This window comes from Somniosus microcephalus, unplaced genomic scaffold (genome assembly GCF_052327205.1).
Source record: "Somniosus microcephalus isolate GS21.2 unplaced genomic scaffold, FLI_Smic_1.0 unresolved_chr2, whole genome shotgun sequence".
In the NCBI taxonomy this organism is placed as follows: domain Eukaryota; kingdom Metazoa; phylum Chordata; class Chondrichthyes; order Squaliformes; family Somniosidae; genus Somniosus; species Somniosus microcephalus.
The window spans coordinates 78,842,511-78,867,346 of record NW_028225180.1 but is presented as its reverse complement, the minus strand read 5'-3'; the positions used below and the strand labels follow the sequence as shown (position 1 = coordinate 78,867,346).

The window sequence follows — 24,836 nt, the reverse complement described above, 5'->3', positions numbered from 1 at the left end:
AATTCCCCTGATTCTGACTGCAAGGGACCAACGCTTGACTTCACCAATCTTTTTCTCTTCACATATCTATAAAAGCTTTTACAGTCAGTTTTTATGTTCCCTGCAAGCTTACTCTCATATTCTATTTTCCCTTTCTTAATTAATCCCTTTGTCCTCCTTTGTTGAATCCTAAACTGCTCCCAATCCTCAGGTTTACTGCTTTTTCTGGCCAATTTATATGTCATCTCCTTGGATCTTATGCTATCCCTAATTTCCCTTGTTAGCCACGGTTGAGTCACCTTTTTTGTTTTATTTTTATGCCAAACTGGGATGAACAAATTCTGTAGTTCATCCATGCGGTCTTTGAATGTTTGCCATTGCCTATCCACCGTCAACCCTTTGAGTGACATTCCCCAATCAATCCTACCCAACTCGCGCCTCAGGCCATCATAGTTTCCTTTATTTAAATTTAGGGCCCTAGTCTCTGATTCGACTACTTCCTTCTCCATCTTAATGAAGAATTCGATCATATTATGATCGCTTCGACCCAGGGGCCTCGTACAACAAGATTGCTAATTAATCCTTTCTCGTTACATAATACCCAGTCTAAGATGGCCTGATCTCTGGTTGGTTCCTCGACATATTGGCCCAGGAAACCATCCCTTAAACACTCCAGGAATTCCTCCTCCACAGTATTGTTACTAATTTGGTTAGCCCAATCTATATGTAGATTAAAGTCACCCATGATGACTGCTGTGCCCTTATTGCACACTTCTCTAATTTCCCTTTTAATGCCGTCCCCAACCGCCGCATTACTGTTTGGAGGTCTATATACCACTCCCACTAACGTTTTCTGCCCCTTGGTATTTCTCAGTTCTACCCATACAGATTCCACATCATCAGAGCTAATATCCTTCCTTACAATTGTGTTAATCCCTTCTTTAACCAGCAATGCTACCCCACCTCCCTTTCCTTTTTGCCTATCTTTCCTGAATATTGAATGCCCCTGGATGTAGAGTTCCCAGCCTTGCCCACCCTGGAGCCACGTTTCCGTAATCCCAATCAAATCATATTCGTTTACCTCTATTTGCGCAGCTAATTCATCCACCTTATTACGAATGCTCCTCGCATTAAGACACAAAGCCTTCAGGCTTGTTTTTTTAACGCTCTTAGATCTTTTAGAATTATTATTTGCTGTGGCCATGTTTGATTTAAACCCTTGATTTCTCTGTCTGCCACTTTTGTTTTTCTCCTTCCTGTCTTTTGCTTTTATCCTTGTTTTCCTTTCCTCTGTCTCCCCGCTCAGGTTTCCAACCCCCTGCCATTTTAGTTTAAACCTTCCCCCAGAGCACTAGCAAACACTCCCCCTAGGACATCAGTCCCGGCCCTGCTCAGAGCTGGTCGAGGGTGTCCTGCAAGGCCATCTGCAGTATCTGGCTCCCAGACGCAGCAGCCTTCCGCCAGCCTTGCTGCAGCCACTGGGGCCACATTTCGGAGGAGCAGTAGGGTTGGGAGGGGGGAATTGCAATGGGCTGGGAAATCATTGAGGAAGGCCCAGTAAATAAAATGTTAATAGCAAATTGGGGGGGGGGCGGGAGGCGGCAGGTTTGTACACAAAAGTTGATGTGTTTGTAAATATATTGTTCAGTTGGTAAGAAATAGATAGTTTGCTAAGAACCAGTTGTGTTTGTTCATAAATTGTTGTGTTTGCTTTTTATTGGTTGTGTTTGATAAGAGAATAATAAATGTTTATTTTAACGTAGCAAATTTTGTGATGTTTCTCATTTGAGCTTTGCCCGGTCATAGGGGCTGCGAGCTGGCTGTAATGATATGGTTGTTCTGCACAAATGCCACGTGCTATCTCATTTATTGGAAGTGTTGTGTAATGAGGCGTTCACAAACGGCCCTTGCAGAAGCAACATTGCTTCCTCCTACGTTGGTGCTGCTCCTCCTCCTCTTCATCCGTCTCCTCCATCTCCTGTCCCTCATCCTCCTCCTGAGGTGGACCTGCAATCCCTGGTGGCAATGGCTGGACCCTCAGAATGGCCAGGTTGTGCAGCATGCAGCACACAACAATGAAAACAGAGGCTCGATCAGGGGAGTACTGCAGGGCTCCTCCAGAGCGGTCAAGGCAGTGGAACCGTTGCTTTAGCATGCTGGTAGTCTGTTCGATCAGGTTCCTGGTGGTGCTATGGCTCTCATTGTATGCATGCTGAGCAGCAGTGTTGGGGCTGTGGAGCGGTGTCATTAGCCAGGTGGTGAGTGGATAACCCTTGTCTCCGAGCAGCCAGCCACGAGCTTCATGTGGTGGTTGGAACAGTACTGGGACACTAGTCTGTCGCAGGATGAATGCATCGTGGCTGTTGCCAGGATAGCGGGTATTGAGGATGCACTGTCTTTGGTCGCACACCAACTGCACGTTCAGAGAGTGGTAGCCTTTGCGGTTGCGGAACACCTCTGCATTGTGATGAGGTGCCCACAATGCCATGTGGTTGCAGTCAATGGTGCCCTGAACCATGGGGAAGCTCACTATCCTTGCAAAGCCACGTGAGCGTTCGTGCTGTTTGTCTCTGGCAATGGGGAATGAGATGTACTCCCTTCTCCTTCTGTACAGAGCATCTGTGGCCTCCCGGATGCAGCAATGGACGGCGAACTGTGAAATGTTTGCAATATCTCCTGTTGAAGCTTGGAAGGAGCCACTGGCGTAGAAATTGAGAGTGACTGTGACCTTCACTGCCACTGAGAGAGACATCCTGATTGTCCTATGAGCAGAGATTGAGTAGACTAGGCCTATATTCTCGCGAGGTTAGAAGAATGAGAGGTGATCTCATTGAAACATACGAAATTCTTACAGGGCTTGACAGGGTAGATGTAGGGAGGATGTTTCCCCTGGCTGGGGAGTCTAGAACCAGGGGTCACAGTCTCAGGATAAGGGGTCAGCCATTTAGGACTGAGATGAGGAGAAATTTCTTGGCTCAGAGGGTGGTGAATCTTTAGAATTCTCTACCCCAGAGGGCTGTGGAGGCTCAGTCGTTGAGTATATTCAAGACAGAGATCGATAGATTTTTGAATATTAAGGGAATCAAGGGATATGTATTGAATGGCAGAAGAGGCACGAGGGGCCAAATGGCCTACTCCTGCTCCTATTTCTTATGTTCTTATGTTAAATACTTGAATGGAAAAAAATTAACAGGGCGATGGGGAAAGAACAGGGGAGTAAAAGAAAGAAAGAAGAAGACTTGCATTTCTACAGCGCCTTTCAGGACCACCGGACGTCTCAAAGCGCTTTACAGCCAATGAAGTACTTTTGAAGTGTAGTCACTGTTGTAATGTGGGAAACGTGGCAGCCAATTTGCGCACAGCAAGCTCCCACAAACAGCAATCTGATAATGACCAGATAATCTGTTTTTGTTATGTTGGTTGAGGGATAAATATTGGCCAGGACACCAGGGATAACTCCCCTGCTCTTCTTCGAAATAGTGCCATGGGATCTTTTACGTCCACCTGAGAGAGCAGACAGGGCCTTGGTTTAACGTCTCACCCGAAAGACGGCACCTCTTTTGGATGAGACTAATTAGATAGCTCTTTCAAAGAGCCGGTACAGGCACAATGGCCTCTTTCTGTGCTGTTTCATTCTATGATTCTATTCACAACTCCAGGTGCATACTCAGACAGGACTAGGGATGACACTAGAGATAGGAGAGGGAAATTGTGTGTTAGTGAAACTTAAACAGATGGCAACAGTTAAAGGGGAGTGTCAGAATGGGGCGTCCAAATAGCAGAAAGCTTCTGGACCGCCTTAAAGTATATCTCAACCTATCAACAATCTTTGCCAGGGCTACATGGTAGGCGATTAAGACATGAGTCTGCAGACAAGTGACAGAGCAGCCCAGCATCCAGCCCACTGTTTAATGGCTACTTAAATTGAGGTGATGCTTGTGAAAATGGATGCCCTCTGAGCTTCTCCATGGCATCATCTCATTGTGAGTAGTCCTATTAAAGTCATGAATATATCATGGGCTGAATACGCCAATAAAAGGAATATGCTCAGTGCAGATGTGTCGTTTCATTGTGTGTGTTTTTCGTAGATTCTCAAATCGACTATGGAGAAAGAGCTGTCAAACACCAAAGATTCCTACAGTATGTTAGATCTGTTCCAGACACCCGTAATGCGCAAGACAGCATGTTGTACCATGCTTATTTGGTAAGTTATTAGATAATTCATTCTAACTAGGTGTGAAGTGGTGCCCATAAACTAATAATGCCAGTGAAAAAAAGGAAGCAGGAAGCAAAGGAAGGGAAACAATGAAGCAAAGAACTAAGATTGTTACAAGTTGACTGGTTTCCTCTGAAGCCAAATAGATGATTGATAAGGCGGTTGGAATGGGGAAGATGCAAATAACATTTCCATCCACAGAAACAATTTGGACATGATGAAAAAAATCTGCTTCTTCTTTTCCTGAAACAGGTTTTCAACGAGTTTTTCATATTATGGGTTATCGATCGACCTGCAAGGATTTGGAGTTGATATTTACCTCATCCAAGTCATTTTTGGAGCTGTCGACATTCCAGCAAAACTTGTTGCTTTTATCGCCGTGAGTTATATAGGCAGACGGTTCACACAAGGCACCTCCCTCATCCTGGCAGGAAGCATTATAATAACAAACATCTTCATCCCAAAAGGTAAGGTCTTATAGTTACATATTTTCCTTTCCCCACAAAGGGAATTGAATCCACGTCACTCTCGTCATCCAGGAGAATAGGGACTCATAGATGCCATTGTTCTGTTCCTTTGATGGCCTATTGAATGGTATGAAGCTGTATAGAGCAGAAGATCCAGGCTTCAATTTCTGCGACATGCTAAGTTAGCTAAACTCAGCAGGGGTAGCAATTGGCATGCTGCAATTGGTCAAAGTGTCCTAGGGCTAACAAGTGGGAAGAATCAGTCAGGGTTCCTGCTCTTTATCCCTATGCAATGACCTTCATGTACCTTGAGTGCAGTTTGCACAGAGTGCTGGAGTTGGGTGAGTGAGGGAGTCTTGACTGTTTTCTAAAAATCAAACTTTTGCTTGTTTCACATTTACTGTTACTGTTTAAAATCTAAATTTCCCAGCCTTAAGCAGGGATATGCAGGGATATACAAAGCCTACAATTCAGAGCAGCTGAAGGCAGTTAATTAGGGAAACTAGATTAAACTGGTTTTCCTGCAGCAGGGCTCAGCCAGCTCCTTTGTTTCCAGGCCTATAAAAACAGGCTTTGCAGTGTGATTTGCACTGAGTGCGGTTTGAACAGAGTGCTGGAGTTGGGTGAGTGAGGGAGTTAGGTGAGGAGTGGAAGGAGGAGGAGCTTCCTTGCTTCGCCTTTGCTTTTCCTAACTTTTCACCCCGTAAGAATTGGTTCTTACTTTACACCAAGGAAAGAGTCTGAAAGCGGGAGCAGTCAAACAACAACAACAACTGCAAAACCACTAAAGTAACATCACAACCAGGGAAGGAGCTGATTGGTAAGTAGTACCTGGAGAGTATTTCTATAGTCCAGTCGTTAAAGAAAAAGTAAGGTCTCTAGTTTAGAGTAAGTAGTGTGTAAAGTGAAGTAAGGTCCCTAGTATATTTAATATTCTTTAATTTAGAGGAAGTAAAGGGAGTAAATTAAGGGTAGGACAGGGCAGCTCGGCAGCGTGGAGTGCTCCTCCTATGCTATGTGGGAAGTCAGGGACACTTTTTTGGTGTCCAGGGCGAAAACGTGTGCAGGAAGTGTCTCCAGCTGCAGCTACTCGAAATCCGCGTTTTGGAGCTGGAGCTGCGGCTGGAGTCACTGTGGAGCATCCGCGAGGCTGAGATCTACGTGGATAGCACGTTTAATGAGGTGGTCACACCGCAGGTAAAGAGTGCACAGGCAGAAAGGGAATGGGTGACCGCCAGACAGATTAAAAGAACTAGGAAGGAAGTGCAGGAGTCCCCTGGGTTCATTTCCCTCTCCAACAGATTTTCCGTTTTGGATACTGCTGGGGGAGACGGTTTCTCAGGGGAATGCAGCAAGAGCCAAGTGGATGCTACAAGTGGCTCAGCTGCACAGGAGGGGAGGAAAGAGTGGGAGAGCAATAGTGATAGGGGATTCTATCGTAAGGGGAACAGATAGACGTTTCTATGGCCGCAGACGTGGCTCCAGGATGGTATGCTGCCTCCCTGGTGCCAGGGTCAAGGATGTCACTGAGCGGCTGCAGGACATTCTGAAGGGGGAGGGTGAACAGCCAGAGGTAGTGGTCCATATCCATACATAGGTAGAAAGAAGGACGAGGTCCTGAAAGCAGAATATAGGGAGCTAGGAAATAAATTAAAAAGCAGGACCCCAAAGATAGTAATCTCAGGATTACTCCCAGTGCCAGGTGCTAGCGAGAGCAGAAATAGGAGAATAGACCAGATGAATGCGTGGCTGGAGCGATGGTGTAGGCGGGAGGGATTTAAATTCCTGAGGCATTGGGACAGATTCTGGGGAAGGTGGGACCTGTACAAGCTGGATGGATTACACCTCGGCAGAACCGGGACCAATATCCTCACAGGGGGGGTTTGCTAGTGCTGTTGGGAAGGATTTAAACTAGTTTGGCAGTGGTCTGGGAACCTAAGTGTGGGCCCAGAACAGAGAGAAACAAAGCTGGAAGTGCAAGTTAGAAAAGTAGTCAGCAAAACTAGTAGGGAGCAGAAACAAAGGCCAACAGTAAAAAGGTTCAAAGTGCAGAAAAAAATTAAACAGGCAAAGTTGAAGGCACTTTATCTAAATGCACGCAGCATTCGCAACAAGGTGGATGAATTAATGGCATAAATAGAAGTAAATGGGTATGATGTAATTGCCATTACAGAGACATGGTTGCAGGGTAACCAAAGCTGGGAACTGAATGTTCCAGGGTACTCAACATTTAGGAAGGACAGACAAAAAGGAAAAGGAGGTGGCATAGCACTGCTAATAAGGGATGAGATCGGTATGGTAGAGATAAAAGATCTTGGCTTGGCAGATCGTGATGTAGAACTGGAATCAGTTTGGGTGGAGCTAAGAAACAGCAAAGGACGGAAAACATTGGTGGGAGTTGTGTATAGGCCACCAAATAGTAGTGGTAATGTAGGGCACAGTATCAATCAAGAAATTAGAAGTGCATGTAACAGGGCAATACGATAATCATGGGGGACTTTAATCTATATATTGACTGGGCAAATCAAATTACCACTAATGGTGTGGAGGGCGAATTCTTGGAATGCATGCGAGCTGGTTTCCTGGATCAATATGTGGAGGAACCATCCAGGGAACTGGCTATTCTGGAGCTGGTACTGTGTAATGAGAAAGGGCTCATCAATAATCTTGTGGTAAAGGGGCCTTTAGGGACAAGTGACCATAATATGATTGAATTTTACATTATGTTTGAGAGTGATGTAGTCCAATCTGAAACTAAGGTCTTCAATCTAAACAGAGGAAACTACAAGGGTATGAGGGACAAGTTGGCCATGGTAGATTGGGAGACTACACTAAAAGGTATGAAGGTGGACATACAATGGCTAACATTCAAAGAAATAATGCATAATTTGCAACAAACATATATTCCTCTGGGGCATTAAAAACCCAAAAGGAAAAGTGATCCAACCATGGCTAACAAAAGAAATTAAAGCTAGTATTAAGTCAAAGGAGGAAGCTTATAAAGTTGCCAGAAAAAGCGGTCAGCCTGAGGATTGGGATTTTTTAGAAATCAGCAAAGGGGAACCAAGAAATTGATAAAGGGAAAATGCAATATGAGCACAAACTAGCGAAAAATATAAAAATGGATTGTAAAAGCTTCTATAGGTATGTGAACAGGAAAAGACTGGCGAAGATAAATGTAGGTCCTTTACAGTCAGACAGGAGAATTTATAATGGGGAATGAGGAAATGGCAGAGAAATTAAATAAATACTTTGTTTTTGTCTTCACGGAGGAAGACACAAAAAACCTCCCAGAAATATGAGAAAACCAAGGGTGTGGCGAGAATGAGGAACTTAAAGAAATTATTATTAGTAAAAAAACAGTACTGGCAAAATTAATGGGACTAAAAGTCATTAATCCCAAGGGTTTTGAAAGAGGTGGCCATTGGGATAGTGGACGCATTGGTTGTCATCTTCCAAAATCCTATAGATTCTGGAATGGTTCCTGCAGATTGGAGGATAGCAAATGTAACCTTGCTATTTAAGAAAGGAGGGAGTGAGAAAACGGGGAACTACAGACCTGTTGGCCTCACATCAGTAGTTGGGAAAATGCTGGAATCTATTATTAAGGATGCAATAAATGGGTACTTAGAAACTAATAGTAAGATTAGGCAGAGTCAACATGGATTTATGAAAGGGAAATCCTGTTTAACAAACCTATTGGAGTTCTTTGAGGGTGTAACTAGTGGAGTAAACAAAGTGGCGTATTTGGATTTTCAGAAGGCCTCCGATAAGGTCCCACACAAGAGGTTGGTGAACAAAATTAGGGCACATGGAATTGGGGGTAATATACTAGCATGGATTGAAAATTGGTTAACAGACAGAAAACAAAGAGTAGGGATAAACGGGTCTTTTTCAGGATGGCAGGCTGTGACTAGTGGGGTACCGCAAGAGTCGGTGCTTGGGCCCCAGCTATTCACAATCTATATTAATGATTTGGATGAGGGGACTAAATGTAACATTTCCAAATTTGCTGATGATACAAAGCTAGGTGGCAGTGTCAGTTGTGAAGAGGCTTCAAGGGGATCTTGACCAGCTCAGTGAGTGCGCAAGAACATGGCAGATGGAATATAATAATGTGGATAAATGTGACATTATCCACTTTGGTAGAAAAAACAGAAAAGCAGAGTATTTCCTAAATGGTGAAAGATTGGGGAATGCAGATGCTCAAAGGGACCTGGGTGTCCTTGTACATGAGTCACTGAAAGTGAATGCGCAGGTGCAGCAAGCCATTAGGAAGGCAAATGGTATGCTGACCTTCATTACAAGAGGATTTGAGTACAGGAGTAAACAAGTCTTACTCCAATTATATAAGGCCTTGGTGAGACCACACCTGGAGTACTGTGTACAATTTTGGTCTCCTTACCTAAGGAAGATATACTTGCCATAGAGGGAGTGCAACGAAGGTTCACGAGATTGATTCCTGGGATGGCGGGACTGTCGTATGAGAAGAGATTGAGTAAACTAGGCCTGTATTCTCTTGAATTCAGAAGAATGAGAGGGGATCTCATTGAAGCATACAAAATTATTACAGGGCTTGATAGAGTGGATGCTGGGAGAATGTTTCCCTTGGCTGGGGACTCTAGAACCAGGGGCCACAGCCTCAGGATAAAGGGTAGGCCATTCAGGACTGAGGTGAGAAGAAATTTCTTCAGAGGGTGGTGAATCTTTGGAATTCTCTACCCCAGAGGGCTATGGAGGCTCAGTCATTGGGTATATTCAAAACAGAGGTCGATAGATTTCTGACTAGTAAAGGCATCAAGGGATATGGCGATAGGGCCGGTGAATGGAGTTGAGGCAGAAGATCAGCCATGATTTCATTGAATGGCAGAGCAGGCTTGAATGGCCTACTCCTGCTCCTATTCCTTATGTTCTTATGTTACCCCCTCCCCAAGAAGATGCTTGTCTGCGTATATCGGGTGAGAACAAGATACTGGAATGTTGCTGCCACCTGTGGAACCATACCCAAGCAGAAGTCAGTTCATCAAGAAAGGAGCAGAGAAACAAGGAGAAAATTGGGGAAAGAATAGATGCCATCTGCCCAGATCAACTGACAATGGTGATCTATAACTGGCCAAAGAGGAACACAGATGCAAGAGCCACTGCTCATTCTTCCTTGTTGTTGTATAGTTGTCTACTTACTAACTTATCAAGATGAGGCTGTCCATCTCATTCTAACTACCAGCAAGTTATGGGTTTTAAATCACTGAGCTATCAAGAAATTCTGAAGAGCTCAATCTATGCTCATTGGAAAAACAAAAAACTGGAGAAGGGAGGAAAACACGATCCTGAGAATCGGTATATGCAAGGTGACATGTTCTTTGTACTGAACCAGAAAATAATAAGCTAGGTATGAGCTGAACATCATTTATAGAATAATTAATTCATAATTAGAGATGATAACGTGCATTGAATTAGGCTGTGTTCAAACGTTCAAAAAAGAAATAGACAGGACCCTTTATTTGACAGATTAAAGAGATACAGGTTAGGTCCCACGGCAGGAAGAGGACATATGTGTTCCTGCACCAATTGTGCCAGGAAAATGCCAGGTTGATCCCTGGGTTGTGCTGAGTTGTAGTAAGTGTGTTAGACTTAACAGAGGAAAAATTAACCAGGGTCCTCATCATTAACCAGTGATTTCTGTTGAAAGTGTGTGGGTGCAGATGTTGGATCAGGGATAGAAATCTCACTTTTTAACCAGTTGGTTTAATGGTTCTGCTGGAATTCCTGTATTTGCTATTTTCAGATTTGATTAATTAAAATCAATTAATGAATGCTAAAATCTCAAGCAGATATATTTCACCCAAACGTGTTAATCAATTCATTAAAATACCACACAGTGAAATTTCTACTGCTCCATCTCTCTCAGAATTGCAGGCCGTACGAACTTCATTTGCTTCTGTTGGGAAGGGATGTCTTGCAGCTGCGTTCAGCTGTTGCTATCTCCACGCAGGTGAACTCTACCCAACTGTGGTCAGGTGAGTACTCCTGTTACATTCTACAACTGATTCATTTGAACAAGCTCAGTAACTCCATTTACAATCACCAGGATAGAGCTCTGACAGTAAAGACTCTGCTGTATGCTGAGCCATTCAGACCAGGTTTGATTCAATAGAACCATACGAGTTTATAGCATAGAAGGAGGCCATTTGGCCCATTGTGTCTGTGCCGACTCTTTGCTAGGGCAATCCAAAACGAATCCCACTGTTCCACTCTCTCCCTATAGCCCTACATTGCCTCTGCTTCAAATATTTATCCAATTTTCCCTTAACAGATGCAATGGTGTCTGTCCCAACCATTACCTGTGACAAAGCATTCCATGTGTCAACAACTTTCTGCATAAAGAATGTTTTTCTAATCTCTCTCCTCACTCTCTCAATAACCACTAGCACTGACTCCCAATCAGAGGAAATAGTCTTTCCCTATTCACTCTATCAAAACCTTCCATAATTTAAAAACCTCAATTAAATCTCCTCTTAGCCTTCTCTGCTCCAGTGGAAATAGTCCCAGTATCTCATCTCTCCTCAGGTCAAGTTTCCTATCACTGGCATCATCCTGGTGAATCTATACTGTATGCTCTCTATCGCTTTTAATGTCCCTTCTATAATAGGGTGCCCAAAACTGCACACAGTACTATGGCCTAACCAATCCTTTGTACAAATTGATCATTACTTTTTTACTCTATGGTCCTAGTTAATAAACCCAAAATGCTGTTGGTCTCTTTTATGGATTTTACTATCTGTATTCGCGCTTACAAGAAATTGTGTATGAATCGCTAGGTCTCTGTTTACCCACACCATCAACATCTTTCCAGAGTGTGTACTTGCATTCAAAAAAATATAAAACCTCACACTTATCTGCATTAAATTGCATTTTCCACTTGTGTGCCCATTCCACTAACCTATCCATTTCTGAGCCATCAGCTAATTTCTAGATTGTACGCCCTATGCACAAGTCCAATTTATTATCTATATATAAAAGCAAAATACTGCGGATGCTGGAAATCTGAAATAAAAACAGAAAATGCTGGAAATACTCAGCAGGTCAGGCAGCATCTGTGGAGCGAGAAACCGAGTTGTCGGCTGCGATTTTATCGGCACTGAGTGGGCAGGTTTGGAGGCGGGTCAAGGGTCAAAATCGTTTTGATTGGCGGTGGGTTTCAATCCCGCCGTCAATCTGCCTTAACAATTTTCTCAAGTGTCGGGTCCCCGATTTGCGCATGGACCCGACATCTAGCGGTGGGAAGAGGATTAAAGCCACTTACCTTCCTGTTAACAGGTACTTGATACAGGAAACTTTGGTTTATCTGGAGGTTGTATGTCCGGAATACTCTATCTAACAGCAAAAATCAGGAGCCGTTTTCTGTAAGTTTTTTTAGATCTCGTTCTTTCTTTTTCCCAGTCAGCCACTGCAAGGTCTGTAGCTATAGCAACAGCTTCAGCTACAGACGCTTGCAGCTGCAGCCGACGCTTTAGAAGCTGTTGCTAAGCAACAGTGTTTGTTGTCAGATACGGAGATGAAAACCTCCGTATGCTTCAACATTAACTTTGTATGTCCGGCAGTTTTGATAGATCGGCAACACGCCGGTCCCGGATATCACAAAGTTTCCTGTAGTAGTTAACAGGCTCTTTTTCAATTTTGACGCTTCTGCCTCGGGGTTCCTGACATCTGGACACCACGCCAGGTAAGTGTGGCGTGCTGTGAGTCTGCTGTAGTGTTTCTGCATTGCTGGCAGCTGCAGAGGTGGGGTGAAGGATCCAATGGTGCGCTGGTAAGTTTCAGAGGTAAGGAAATGTTGGGAAAATCATTTTTAATGCTTTTACACTTTTCTGTAGGTAAAAAGTTTTGAAATCAATGTCTAGTCCCACCTCATTGGGAGAACCTCTCTCACTATTGACAGATCGCTTCTGTAACCTCACCTGCAGCTGCCATCTGTTCCAGCCTATGGAGGGAGTCACTGGAGAGCCTGGGTGCAAGAGCTCACCTTTGTACAGTGTGTCAGTATTTGCAGCACCTCAATGCTGTCAAACATTGAGAAATGAGCTGCCAAAGAAAAATTGTGCGTGGTCACTTTAAGAAAACCGGCAGATGACACGTCATCAAATGATGTCATCTGACCGGCTTCCTCTTAATTGCCCGGCAGGCCCGCAGGGCGGGCTTAACAACGTCAATCAGTGTAAAATCATGTCCGTGGGCCAGATGTAGTTGGAGGCGGGACTGGAATCCAGAAACAACCTGACCCGCTCTATTTACAAAATTGCGGGCGTTCATTTCAGATCGATGACCCTTCGTCAGAACTGGAAAAAGTTAGAGATGTAACAGATTTTAAGCAGCTGCAGGGGCAGGGAAAGCGGGGAGGGGAGGAAAGAACAAAAGGGAAGGTCTGTGATAGGATAGATGGCAGGAGAGATTAAATGACAAAAGGGATGATGGTGCAAGGCAAAAGGAGATAGTAAAGGGACAAGTTAAGAAACAAAAGATGAGTCTAGATGAGGTGTAAATTGGAATGGCAGAATCATCAACAGCTGCCATGTGGAAAAAAACTAGGGGCAGAGATTATGGTCTGGAATTGATCAACTTGATGTTGAGTCCAGAGGGTTGTAAAGTGCCTAATCGAAAGATGAGGTGCTGTTCCTCGAGCTTATGTTGAGCTTCGTTGGAACAGTGTAAGAGGCCGAGGACGGAGAGGTCAGAGTAGGAGTGGAGCGGTGAATTAAAGTGACAGGCGACCGGAAGCTCGGAGTCACATTTACAGACAGAACAGAGGTGTTCCGCAAAGCGGTCACCCAATCTGCGTTTGGTCTCCCAAATGTAGTGGAGACCGCATCGTGAGCAGCGAATACCGTATACTAATTTGCAAGAAGTACAAGTAAATCGTTGTTGCACCTGGAAGGAGTGTTTGGGACAGAGGGAAGGGAGGAGGTAAAAGGGCAGGTGTTGCATCTCCTGCAGTTGCATGGAAAGATGTCATGAGAAGGGGCGTTGGAGGTGATTGAAAAGTGGACCAGGGTGTTGTGGAAGGCTGAAAGGGGAGGGGAGGGGAAGTTTGTTTGGTGGTGGGATCACGCTGGAGGTGGTGGAAATGGCGGAGGATTATACGTTGAATGTAGAGACTAGTGGGGTGAAAGGTGAGGACAACTGGAACCCTATCATGGTTCTGGGAGGGAGGGGAAGGGGTGAGAGCAGAAGTGTGGGAAATAGAATGGACTCGGTCGAGGGCCATGTCAACCATGGTAGAGAGGAATCCTCAGTTGAGGAAAAAGGACGACATATCGAAAGTGCTAGTATGGAAGGTGTCAGTCAGAGCAGATGCAACAGAGACAGAAAAACTGGGAGAATGAAATAGTCGTTACAGGAAGCGGGGTGGGAGGAAGTGTAGTCAAGGTAGCTGTGGGAGTCAGTGGGCTTATAGTGAATGTTTGTGTAATGAAATCTGTTTGTCCTGATCCTGTATTCGTTTTGCACTCACGTATATTACCCTCCCCCACTGTGTATAGTTTCACTTCCTCTTTCCCGACTAACCTGGGAGGTTCCAGGTCTTGGCTCTTGGCTCCGCCCCTGACTTCTCTTACATAAAGATCCCAGGATCTGTATGACTCATTCCTGTGAACCAGTCGGTGTGTTGAGATGTTAGCTCTGATCTTAGTGATTAAAAGCCAACTTGTTTAAGTCTATAACTTCTAGTTCTGTGGTTATTGAAGGCCCATCAATTTTAATCACTAAAGAATACTAGGATGGATCGACTCCTAAAACCAGAGCGTCTGGACTTGGATCCACATTCTGCTGAAGCATCAAATCAATTTGGACACTGGCTCAAATGCTTCGAACTCTTCGCGGGGGCCTCATCCGCTAGCGAGGTAGATAAACTGAGTCTACTGACTACTCGCGTAAGTCATCGGATTTATTCGTTCATCCGGGACGCCACCTCTTACACGGAGGCCATCACTATCCTGAAGGCCCAATACCAGAGGCCGGTAAACGAAGTGTACGCCAGACATCTGCTGGCTACACGCAGGCAGCGACCAGAGGAATCAATGGACGATTTCTTACAGGGCCTAAAGGACCTGGTCCGGGACTGTAACTGCAAGGTCGTGACGGCCAACGCGTACGCTTGACGAATTGGTCTGCGATTCCTTCATCACGGGCCTCAAATCGAATTATATCCGGCAGAGACTGCTGGAGAAGGAGGTCCTGGACTTAAAAAAGACAGTGGCCACTGCGCGATCGCTGGACGTGGCCCAGAAAAACTCTGACTCTTATTCTTCCGGCCATGCGGCCCTCACCACCTCGTGCGCGCCGAGGGGGCCGCCATCTTGGAATCAGCCATCTTCCCCATCCAGGTCTCGGACCAGCTCTACGCTGCCGGAGTCCCCACACAAGTTCACCCAGGAGTCCTACTACAGCGGCAATCTCTCGAGGCCCGAAATGCTACTTCTGCGGCCAGGCCAAGCACCCCAGACAACGATGCCCAGCGAAGGACGCTATATGCTTCAAATGTAAGAAAAAGGGGCATTTTAGCAAAGTGCAGGGGGAATCCGATTTCCAACTCCGTCACCGCCTCGTGCGTGCCGTGCGGGCCGCCATCTTGGGATCCGCCATCTTTTCCCGACTCAACGGCCGCCCAGGGCCCAACAGTGGCTTCGATCACGGTGGATCAATCCAGGCCACACCCGTTGACAAAATCCATGATGGACATACAGGTAAACGGGAATTTAACGAAATGTTTAATTGACTGTGGGAGTACCGAGAGTTTTATCCACCCTAGCCTGGTACGGCGGCACTCATTAACGGTAACCCCTACACGGAGCAGAATTGCTATGGCTGCTAAGCCCCACACTTCGGACATTTTGGGCTACTGTGTGGTAACACTGACTGTAAAAGGCACGGACTACAAGGATTTTAAACTCCTCGTGATGCCAGAACTCTGTGTTAATGTAATCTTGGGCCTGGACTTCCAGTGCCACCACGAAAGTGTCACGCTAGCATATGGCGGGTCCCAGCCGCCACTCACAGTCTGTGGCCTATCAACCTTAAAAATCAGCCCGCCCTCTTTATTCGCTAATCTCGCTCCGAACTGTAGGCCCATAGCGACCAAAAGTAGACGGCACAGTCTGGAAGACAGACACTTTATCAAGGCGGAAGTGGACAGACTCCTGCGGGAAGGCATTATTGAATGCAGTACCAGCCCGTGGCGTGCCCAAGTAGTCATAGTTAAAAATAGCAAAAAGAAACGGATGGTAATTGACTACAGCCAGACTGTTAATATTTATACCCAGCTGGACGCCTACCCTTTACCCCGCATATCAGAAATGGTCAACCAGATTGCGCAATACCGAGTTTTCTCGACTATCGACCTCAAATCAGCGTATCACCAGCTCCCCATTAGAACGGAGGACCGCCCATACACCGCCTTCGAGGCGAACGGGTGCCTCTACCATTTTCTCAGAGTGCCCTTCGGAGTAACAAATGGGGTCTCGGTCTTCCAACATGAGATGGACCACATGGTTGAGAATAAACTACAAGCTACCTACCCCTATCTGGACAATGTCACTATCTGCGGGCACAACCAGCAAGACCACGATCTAAATCTTACGAGATTTTTTAAAACTGCCCTAAAGCTGAATCTAACCTACAACGAAGACAAATGTGTCTTCAACACAACCCGTCTCTGTATCCTCGGCTGTGTGGTGGAAGATGGGGTAATTGGACCGGACCCTGACCGATTACGCCCCCTAAAGGAACTGCCCCTGCCACACAATCCCAAAGCTTTAAAAAGGTGCCTGGGATTTTTTTCGTATTATGCCCAATGGGTGCCCAATTACTCTGATAAGGCCCGACCCCTCATTAAATCGACGTCCTCCGCACTATCAGCTGAAGTTCGGGATGCTTTCACCAGTATTAAACAGGACATTGAAAGGGCTGCAGTGTGTGCAGTGGACGAATGCATTCCCTTTCAAGTCGAAAGTGATGCGTCAGACTTTGCCTTAGCTGCGACCCTTAATCAGGCTGGGAGACCTGTGACCTTCTTCTCCCGAACCCTTCAGGGACCTGAAATCAGGGACCTGAAATCAGGCACTCTTCTGTCGAGAAGGAGGCACAGGCTATAGTGGAGGCAGTGCGGCACTGGAGACACTACCTAGCCGGCAAACATTTCACCCTGCTCACCGACCAGCGGTCGGTGGCTTTCATGTTTAATAACAAAGGGGGAAAATCAAGAATGACAAAATACTCAGGTGGAGGATCGAACTATCCACGTTCGACTATGATATTATGTACAGGCCGGGAGCCCTTAATGAACCCCCAGACGCCCTATCGCGGGGAACGTGTGCCAGCATTCATACGGACAAATTACAGGGTCTCCACAACGACCTCTGTCACCCAGGGGTCACCCGACTATACCATTTTATAAAGTCCCGCAATCTGCCCCACTCCATCGAGGAGGTCAGGGCGATGACCAGAGCCTGCCGCATCTGTGCGGAATGCAAGCCTCGTTTCTACAGGCCTGACCGTGCACACCTTATCAAAGCCACACGGCCATTCGAGCGCCTAAGTCTGGACTTCAAGGGACCCCTTCCCTCTGCCGACCGTAACGTATACTTCCTCAATATCATTGATGAATATTCCCGCTTCCCCTTCGCCATCCCCTGCCCAGGCATGACCAGTGCCACGGTCATCAAGTGTCTCTGTAATCTATTCTGCATGTTTGGCATGCCGAACTACATACACAGTGATAGGGGGACGTCATTCATGAGTGACGAGCTGCGCCAGTTCTTGCTTTCGAAGGGGATAGCCACTAGCAGAACCACTAGCTACAACCCCCGGGGTAATGGGCAAGTGGAAAGGGAGAATGCTACTGTTTGGAAGGCTGTCACGTTAGCCTTAAAGTCAAAAGGCCTTCCGACCTCCCGCTGGCAGGAAGTCCTCCCAGACGTGCTCCGCTCCATAAGGTCTCTGTTATGTACTGCCACTAACGCTACCCCTCACGAAAAGATGTTCGTTTTCCCCCGGAAATCCACCTCAGGCATATCTCTACCCACGTGGCTGACGTCTCCGGGGACAGTACTATTGCGGAAGCACGTGAGGCCATAAAACGGACCCCCTTGTGGAAAAGGTACAGCTCCTCCATGCAAACCCTCAGTACGCCTATATCGAATACTCTGATGGGCGAGAGGACACTGTTTCCATAAAAGACCTCGCTCCCTCGGGGAGCGGAGAGAACGATGGGAGACTACCCGATGAAGGCCTACACTACAAAGAGACAGGACGCCCAGAGGTATCAATACCCAACTTTAACCTGGAGGACACTGCAGATAACCTGGAAGACACTGCGGAGGCCCGGACAGCGGAGGAACCAGAATCCACTCCCCTAGAGGCACCCCAACCGGCTTTGCGCCGATCACTGAGAACTGCAAAACCTCCTGACAGACTCACTTATACCAACTTTTAAGAAACATCACCCCGATGGACTAAATCTATAGAAGGGGTGAATGTAATGAAATCTGTTTGTCTTGATCCTGTATTCGTTTTGTACTCCTGTATATTACCCTCCCCCACTGTGTATAGTTTCACTTCCTCTTTCCCGACTAACCTGGGAGGTTCCAGGTCTTGGCTCTTGGCTCTGCCCCTGACTTCTCTTACATAAAGATCCCAGGATCTGTATGACTCATTCCTGTGAACCAGTCGGTGTGTTGAGATGTTAGCTCTGATCTTAGTGATTAAAAGCCAACTTGTTTAAGTCTATAACTTCTAGTTCTGTGGTTATTGAAGGCCCATCAGTTTGTCATTAGCCTATCCCCAGAAATGGAGACAGAGTCAAGGAAAGGAAGAGTCGGAATGGACCATGTGAAGGTGAGAGATGGGTGGAAATTGGAAGCCAAGTGAAGGCATTTTTCTAGTTCAGGGCGAGAGCAGGAAACGGCATCGATAGTCATCAATGTACCGGAAAAAGAGGTGAGGGAGGGGACCCGAGTAGGACTGCAACAAAGAATGTTTCACATATCCCACAAAAAGGCAGGCATAGCCAGGAGCCATGCAGGTTCCCATAGCTACACCTTTAATTTGGAGGAAGTGAGTGAAGTCAAAGTAAAAGTGGCTCAATGTGAGAACAAGTTCGGCCAGGCGGAGGAAGGTAGTGGTGGATGGAGACTAGTTGGGCCTCTTCATCCTTGTACAAACAATCCAACCCTCACCCCGTCTGTTTGACAATCTTGCTCATTTTCCTCCCTCCTCCTTTGTGCCAAGTTAGGTGACCTCAGCTGGGCCAGTCGAGCCTCTACTGCCTTCCTAGGAGTGGGTAGCCAACCCCCATCTGAAGTTACATGAATGAAGACACTCCAACACACCATGTGTGCACGTTTACTGGAATGTCTGCAACAAACCTCCATTGTCTCAATCCGATATGGTATGCAGTAAGCATCATTCTAGACAGACGCCTCATCTGAATGTTAATTCCCATTCCCAAAAACTGTGTGTTGTGGATTTAATCCCTTGTGAGCCTAATTTAACTTAATAGCAAGATCTTAATTTTAAAAATGACCCAAAATTCTTCTGAAATCAAATAGTCAAAGCTCTCGAATATTAGAAGACTACATCTATTACAGGGAGGGTGTGGTTTATATCAGAGTGCTGCAATGAGGGTGTGGGGTATATCGAAGTTACAGGTATGGGCTATATCAGGGAGTGTCATACTGAAGTTGAACATACCCCAGCAAGATTCAGCAGCTTCATTAGAGAAAAAGAACAAGAAAAACAACTGTTAAAAAGTGAAATGTTTCATCAACTTCTGACTCACTTAGTTTGTTTCTTTCCCCTTGCAGACAGACGGGATTGGGACTTGTGAGTATGATGGCCCGGGCGGGAGCCATGACCGCACCAGTTGTAAGGCTGACCGGTGATTATATACCATTTCTACCGATGGTTACATATGGTGGAATGGCAATAATATCTGGAGTTGCTACCTTTTTCTTACTGGAAACACTGAACCTTCCTTTACCAGACACCATTGAGGAAGTGGAAAGCAGGTTTGTAATGTCAAAAATTCACAGTGACTCAGGGCTCAATTTAAACAACACAAGGATTTCAACGTATTAGAAAATGATGGGTACTCCACGTAGTCTTACAGCCATTTCAGTTCACTTCTGCACTTGTGGACTTGGAAAACTATTAAGAGGCAGGGTTACCATATTAAAGTAAAACTATTGGTCCAACAGTTTCATCTTTCCAGAGGCAACAGTGCAGGATCGGAAAGAGAAGCCATTGCAGGCGATTCTCTGGCTACAGATAAGAATGAAACCAGGCAAGCCCAGACCCACCCAGCTGGACGATGGAGAAGAGACATTGCAGGAGGATGGTGTGGTCAACCATGTCAAAGGCTGCAGACCGGTCGAGAAGGATGAGGAGGGATAGTGCACCACAGTCATATAGGATGTTATTACACTATTCAGGAAGGTCCTGGATTCAATGTACAATCTCTCTTGAGGTAGGTAATCTCAACCAGAGCAGTAAGAGAACTGCTACAATGGGCCTCAGCAACTCCCAGGGTTCCCATTTGTCATCGCAATCCAGTTGACTCCTGCTGGAAATTGTGGGGGTTTTTGGATTTCTGCTGAGAAAAGGTCTTTGCTTAGATGAGACGTTGGTCTTGATTCTTTATCTGGGCTCACACATGAAGAATGGTCACTTCGGCGAGGGGAGAAAATTAGGCAATGAAAGAAAAGTTAAATGTTTTCTAATCATAGATTGTTTTATTTATGTGTAGAGCAAAAAAAAGTGCTGAAAAAGAAAAGGAACGAAAAAGGGATGAGATTCCAGTGCAGGAAACACACATTGCACTGATGAAACAGACTGTTTAACCAAACACAGCTCACTCTCAACACACCATCATCCTCTGAATGGCTACGGGACGACTGACCCTCTTTAGCACATGTTCACCTTTTTACAGCGGGCCATACAATAACATATTCTAAATCTGTAATGTTTCTGATAATTGATAATATAATATTGTACGATATACTTCTTCCATGATAGTCTTAATTTATCCCTTCAAATTGCTCCCACTACCACCACTATGAGCCTGTAAACCACCAGGCCTAGAAATTCATTGTAGCCACTTTTGGGGCGTTAAAGTCGGGCGGCCGCCAAATCGAGGCCACTTCTCCGATATTCATTAGCTTCGCCCTAAGAGTTTGCTCGAGCGCTAAAACTGGCGCTGGACGCCTCTCTTTAGGCGCTAAGCCGGAGGTGCTGAGCGAGAGCGCCCAGGCCGGGCGCAGTGCAGGTGCGGCCATCTCGTGATTGACAGCAGACACCCTGGCGCCGGCCAGCTCTTAAGGGGGAAGGGTCGACTTTGTCTGCTGCCACGCCCTGGATAGTGGAGCCCTCCAGCTAGGCCTGAACACTGCTGCTGGACCCAAATAGCGCCTGAAGCCATGCAGAGGGCCCGTGAACGAGCGCAGCGCTTCTCAGAGCGTGATCGGAGTGTGGTGGTGTGGAGAAGACGCGCCATATTTTGTACCCGGACAATGGCAGGAAGGCGCCGGTCCGCGCCTACCGGAGAGCCTGGAGGCATGTCGCCAGCAAGGTGTCAGCCAACAGCGAGGTCCCCAGGACCGGTGTCCAATGCCGCAAAAAGTTTAATGACCTCACGCGGATTGTCAGGGTGAGTACCCTTTCCAGTCACCTCCTCATCCTTGCATATGCACCTCACATTATGGGCAAAGGGACCTGAAAGCCCTAATGGCCAGCCCTCATCCAGCAGCTATGGAACAGGCATGAACATCAATTGCACATTCTGCACTTAACACACTGGCCAAGCTATTCCACCATGGGAGGCAGTGCACACAAGATCAGGGCGACACACTGGCCAGGCTATTCCACCATGGGAGGCAGTGCACACAAGATCAGGGCGACACACTGGCCAGGCTATTCCACCATGGGAGGCAGTGCACACAAGATCAGGGCTACACACTGTACTTAGAGGCCGTCCTTTCTCTTGCAGGCCAAGCTGGCCAATAACAAGAAGAGCCGGACTGCGACCGGGGGAGGCCGACCCCAGATCCAGCCGCTCACCGAGCTGCAACATCGCGTGGAGCGCATCATGGGTGGCCGGGTGATTGGCCCCGTTGCATGTGGAGATGCCGACCCTGTTCTGGGCACCAATGGTAAGGACATCAACGTTTGGACCTCTCTTGTCCCACTTGCGCATCAGATCTACATCCTTTGCCACTGTCCGACCAATGAGCTGAATGCCACCACTCATGCATCCCTCGCTGACGCCCTCTCCTCACTCTAAAACTACTCTTGTGCCTTCCTGCTTTCAGATGGTGAGGAGGAGGTCCCTGAACTTGCCAGTGACAGCCCCTCAGAGGAGGAGGAGGAGCAAGAGGAAGGCGGCCCATCAGGGGAACCCTCAGCCGTGGCAACCCATGCCAATGTAGGGGACACGTCTTCCCTGGAGGGGAGCGTCGCGGAAGTGTCGGAGGGGAGGGGAGCTCATGGGACCTGCGGCCTGCAGAAACGCGGGAGGGGGGTGCCAGCTCGGCGGCCTTCTCCCCAGAGGGGGGAAGGGTCGGAGGGGAGTCCAATTGCTGGGCCCAGCGGCGTCCAGCAACGCAGGAAGGGTCGGCCAGCTCGGCGGCCTTCTCCCCAGAGGGAGAGTCCGGCCTCCAGTCCGGAGATGGTCTTCGCCGAGGAGATGGAACGCCTCGAGGACTTGTCCGCGGACTCAGAGCGCCGGCACACGGAGCTCATGGGGGTAGTGGCACGGTTGCCTGAGGCCATCGAGTCCCTCTCTCGGAGTGTCACCGACGTCGGGGCCTCACAGGCCATCAGTTTGGCGGAATTCGGGGCAGAGCAGGCAGCGAGTCGGGCGGCATTCGGGGCAGATCAGGCAGCGAGTCGGGCGGCATTCGGGGCAGCTCAGGTAGCGAGTGGGCAGCTGATCAGTGGTGCCGTGCTGTCACTGGGTGCTCTGATGAGGTCACTGAACAGGTCAACACGGGCACTCACTGCTGCCACACTCGCTGTGTCAGCCAGGCATCACCAGGGCACCCGGCACGCTGCAGCAGCACAGCGGTCTGTCCCTCGGCAGATTGGTGCGCATGCTGCAGTGCTGGCCCGGGCGAGTGCCAGTGTCTCAGGCGACCAGCGAGCGCCTGCCATCCGCCAGCTTGCCCCCATTCCTCCAGCCGCCACTGCCACTCCCCCAGTGGAGCTGCCAGGAGCTGCTGCAGCGACTGATGCTGGCCAGCCACAGCTGCAGCATTCAACAGCCGCCCACTCGACGGCCAGACCTCGACTAGGCCGACCCCCAAGGGCATCTGCCGTCACGACATGTGCCCCTCTGGAGCCTGCCCCCAGCCTTGCAGCAGCCAATGGCCTTACTTTGAGGAGGAGCAGCAGGGCGGGCAGGGGCCACACAAAGATGGCCAAGGCATCGCCCTAGCGGGCCAAAAAGTCGAATGTGTGGCCAGTTGTGTTTGTTTTTTGAGGCCGAGAATTGGATGTTTGTTTTTTGAGGCCGAGAATTGGATGTTTGTTTTTTGAAGGCCGAGGATGTGATGTTTGTATTTTACAAAGTCCGAGGATGACGGCCATTTTAGTTGCACTGTTTTGTTAATCCTCTCCAGGTTGTGGGAGCCAGTAATGTGTTTGAGTGTTTTTTGGGGGTTTCGTCTGTTTTTGGTTTTCATGTGGGAAGGGCCCTGAGTTTGTACAATAAAGCATTTTATTTATTAACATTGTCCATGTTTGATCTTTGAAGTGTTTGTTGCCTTAACCGGCTGAGGGCTTGCGGAGCGGCTGCAATCATGTTCTTTCATTGGCACAAGCCATTCCCTGACAGGGGGCCTAGAAGTGACGTTCAATAAGCCGCCGACGGGCGGCCCTTGGACCTTGTGCCTCCCTCCTGGGCTGGTACTCCTCGTCCTCCTCCTCCTCATGCTCCTCCTGCTCCTCCTCCTGAGGTGGGGGTCCAACGTGAGGTGGCAGTGCCTGAGTCCTGCGGATAGCCAGGTTGTGCAGCATGCAGCAAACGACGACGAATTGGGAGACTCGCTCCTGCGAATACTGGAGGGCTCCCCCAGAGCGATCGAGACAGGGGAACCGTTGCTTGAGGATGCCAATTGTTTGTTCTATGATGTTCCTAGTCGCTTGATGGCTCTCGTTGTATGCCTCTTCAGCAGGGGTCGTGGGCGCGCGGAGCGGGGTCATGAGCCAGGTACACAAAGGATAGCCTTTGTCCCCGATAAGCCATCCTCTTGGGGGAGGCTGTGCCTGGAACATGTCAGCCACAGTTGTCTGTCGCAGGATAAAGGCATCGTGGCTGCTGCCTGGAAAGCGGGCATTGACAGCTAGGATGCGCTGCCTGTGGTCACACACCAGCTGTACGTTGAGGGAATGGTAGCCCTTCTGGTTGCGGTAATCCTCGGCATGCTCCAGAGGTGCCCGCAAAGCCACATGCGTGCAGTCAATGGCGCCCTGCGCCATGGGGAAGCCCGCTATTCTTGCAAATCCCACTGCACGCTGCTGCTGCTTGTCCAGGGTCATGGGGAAGGAGATGAATTGATGTCTCCTTCTGAAAAGGGCTTCGGTCACCTGGCGGATGCAGCAATGCACGGCGAACTGGGAGATGTTAGCGATGTCCCCAGCAGCGGATTGGAAGGAGCCGGTGGCATAGAAGTTGAGAGCCACCGTCACCTTCACTGCCACCGACAGAGACGTCCTGCGCATCAGCTGTGGCTGCAGATCTCTCTGAAGCAGCTGGCAGATGTCTGCAACCACCTCCCTTCTGAATCGCAGCCTCCTTACACACATCGCGGCAGACATGGTCAGATAGGAGGACTGCTGGCGGTATACCCTGGGTGGGTAAGGCCTCAGTTGGCGACGCCTGTTGCCCCCTCTGCATCTAGCCAGGGCTGCCACTCTCTCACGGCGTCTGTAAGCCCTTCTGGCATAAGGCTGAAAGTCAGCGTTGGCACCCAATGCAGCCCCCATTATATGCTGGCAAACAATGAGCTCTCAATGAAGGCAAAGATAATTGCTAAGCTCTGGCCTGAGCCAAAAATACCTGTCCTAGTGTTGGTCCAAACCAGTAAGCTCTCCTCCTTGGTCTCTCTCCAAAAAACCGTTGCACAAGA

The 24,836-nt window shown here is 47.8% G+C and overlaps 1 pseudogene across 1 annotated transcript in view; it reads left to right on the top strand.

The window, feature by feature from the left end:
* Positions 1-20,591, top strand: part of LOC147092854 (solute carrier family 22 member 6-like) — a 38,645-nt pseudogene extending 18,054 nt beyond the window's left edge. The window contains exons 2-6 of the transcript XR_015075007.1: positions 4,068-4,183; positions 4,448-4,662; positions 10,571-10,679; positions 19,518-19,721; positions 20,459-20,591. The product of XR_015075007.1 is annotated as a solute carrier family 22 member 6-like (transcript). The remainder of the gene's footprint in view (positions 1-4,067; positions 4,184-4,447; positions 4,663-10,570; positions 10,680-19,517; positions 19,722-20,458) is intronic.
* The last annotated feature ends 4,245 nt before the right edge of the window (positions 20,592-24,836 follow it).